A 3,062-nucleotide genomic window follows, 5' to 3' on the forward strand; every position below is an offset into this window, starting at 1 on the left:
TGCTCAACGTAGGCTCAATCTTACTATGAAGGAAGTTGTCAAAGAGGAAGTGCTTAAGCTACTCGCAGTGGGTATCATTTACCCCATCTCGGACAGTGAGTAGGTAAGTCTAACTCAAGTGGTACCAAAACAATCTGGTTTAACTATTGTAAAAAATGATAAAAATGAGTTGATTCCAACTAGAATGGTTACTGGCTGGAGAATGTGCATTGATCATAGAAAACTTAATTCAGCCAGTAGGAATGGTCATTTTCCTTTACCATTCTTGGATCAAATTTTAGAAAGAGTGGCTGATAATGCATTTTATTGCTTCATGGATGAATACTCTGGTTATTATCAAATTGTTGTAGCGCTTGAGGATCAAGAGAAAACCACTTTCACCTGTTCTTTTGGCACATTTGCTTTTACCAGAATGCATTTTGGTTTATGTAATGCCCAAGCCACCTTTCGGAGATGCATGATGAGTATTTTTTCTGACATGATTGAGGATATTTGTGAAATATTTATGGATAATTTCTCTATTTTTGGGAAATCTTTTGATAGTTGTTTGCATAATTTGGCATGTATTCTCCAGAGATGTGAGGAAAAAAATCTTTCACTTAATTGGGAGAAATGCCAATTTATGGTTACTCAGGGCATTGTCTTGGGACATATTGTTTCTTTTCAAGGTATAAAGGTCGACAAGGTAAAAATTGAATTAATATCTAAACTTCCTATCCGTAGAACGGTCAAGGATATTCGTTCTTTTCTTGGCCATGCTGGCTTTTATAGGCGGTTTATTCAAGAAGTCAGTTCTATTGCAAAACCTTTGTGCACTCTTTTTCAAAATGATATTGAATTTGTTTGGACTGATGAGTGCCAAAAAGTTTTTGATACCCTTAAAGAATCGCTTACCACTGCCCCCATTATACAACCCCCACAGTGGGACATTCCCTTTGAAATTATGAATGATGCAAGTGATTATGCTTTGGGTGTTGTTTTGGGGCAGCGTGTGGATAATAGACCTTTTGTGATTTATTATGCCAGTAGAACCTTGAATGATGCCCAGAAAAATTACACCACTACTGAAAAAGAATTGCGTTTTTACACTTGATAAATTTCAAGCCTACATTATTGGTTCCCCTGTTACTATTTTCACTGACTACTCTGCTCTTAAGTATTTGTTGGCTAAGAAATATGCAAAACCATGCTTGATTCACTGGATTTTACTACTTCAAGAGTTCAACATCACCATTAAGGATAAGAAAGGAGTTGAAAATGTGGTGACTGACCATCTCTCCAGATTGCCACCATCCTTCCCTTCAAATGTCATCATTCCTCTTGATGATAGTTTCCCGGATGAGCAGCTATTTGTAATTCACAAAGCTCCCTAGTTTGCTGACATAGTCAACTATTTGGTGACTGAGCAAATGTCATTTGAATGGTCCATCCAAGATAAGCGCCGATTTCTTTCTGAGGTACAACACTTTTACTTTAATAATCCATACCTTTTCAAATATTGTTCGGACCAATTGATTAGAAGATGCATTCCTAATGATGAGTTTTCTTCTGTGTTGAGATTTTGTCATATGAGTGCATGTGGTAATCATTTTTTAGCAAAGAAAACAGTCACTAAAATTTTGCAAAGTGGTTTTTACTGGCCTTCCATATTTAAAGATGCTTATAATTTTTGTAAGGCTTGTGAGTCTTGTAAAAAATTGGGATCCATTAGTAAAAGAGACATGATGCCTCCTTTCCCTATTCTTACCTTATAAATTTTTTATTGTTGGGGAATAGACTTCATGGGACCTTTCCCAGTTTCTTTTGGAAACACATATTTTATTGGCTATGAATTATGTTTCAAAATGGGTGGAGGTCGTCGCTTGCAAAACAAATGACCATCGTGTTGTCCTAAAATTTTTGCAATCTCTGTTTGCTCACTTTGGCATGCCCAAGTTATCATTAGTGATGAGAATTCTCATTTTTACAACAAATCATTTTCTACACTCATGAAAAAATGTGATATCACTCACCGAGTTCCTACCCCTTATCACCCTCAAACAAATGAGCAAGTAGAATTGGCAAACAGAGAGATAAAAATAATTTTGGAAAAAACTATCAATCCTAATAGGAAATATTAGTCAATTAAGCTTCCCGATGCTTTGTGGGCTAATAGGACAGCTTTTAAAACTAATTTAGGAATGTCCCCTTATCGATTAGTTTATGGTAAAATGTCATTTACCTGTTGATATTCAGCATCGAGCTCTTTCGGCTATAAAACATGTTAACATGTCACTTGATAAAGCTTCAGGGTTGAGAAAATTACAAATCAATGAATTGGATAAAACTCGTCGGGATGCCTATGGCAACGCTTAGTTGTCGAAGGAATGCATGAAAATTCTACAAGATCAGAAAATTCATCCAAAGTGTGACTCCCCGACTCCCACGTACAAAAACACGGGAATCGTGATGTCGGGATGATGACAACACGGTCACGCATCCCAACGAAATGTGCTCAAGTGTGTACAACATGCAAAAGTGCACAATAAAAATCGCAGCGGATAATATAAATAAGTCATCTAAGTACCAGAAGTTTTAATACAAATATTCAAAACAAATCATCTTTAAAAAGTTATACAGTTATCCCAAAATATATTACAAAAGGTAATTACATTAACAATTAATAAAATGAATCTCGACATACGAGAGCAACCCCAGGTTACTCCTCAAACGGAGCCAAAGCCTAAGGCTCGTCATCTTCACCTGCATCAAAATCTGCGATACCATAAATTGGTACCACAGGTAAGTAATAATCCAAATAACCATCGGGATAAAAACATATTAATGCAACCAACAAACAGATCCCAAAACCTTATTTTTCCCGAAAATGATTATTTTTCAACACACGCCAAAAATCTCATTTTAGCCGAAAATATAATCCGACATTTTCCCAGAAAATTATATACACAAAATCCAACCATTTATCGGACATTGTAGGCGGGAATCACAGGCTGGACACAACCACCATCCCTGCTTACCACCATCCCTACAGTTCATTTCCACACAATGAATACTTATCAGAG

Source organism: Juglans microcarpa x Juglans regia, chromosome 5S (genome assembly GCF_004785595.1).
Source record: "Juglans microcarpa x Juglans regia isolate MS1-56 chromosome 5S, Jm3101_v1.0, whole genome shotgun sequence".
In the NCBI taxonomy this organism is placed as follows: domain Eukaryota; kingdom Viridiplantae; phylum Streptophyta; class Magnoliopsida; order Fagales; family Juglandaceae; genus Juglans; species Juglans microcarpa x Juglans regia.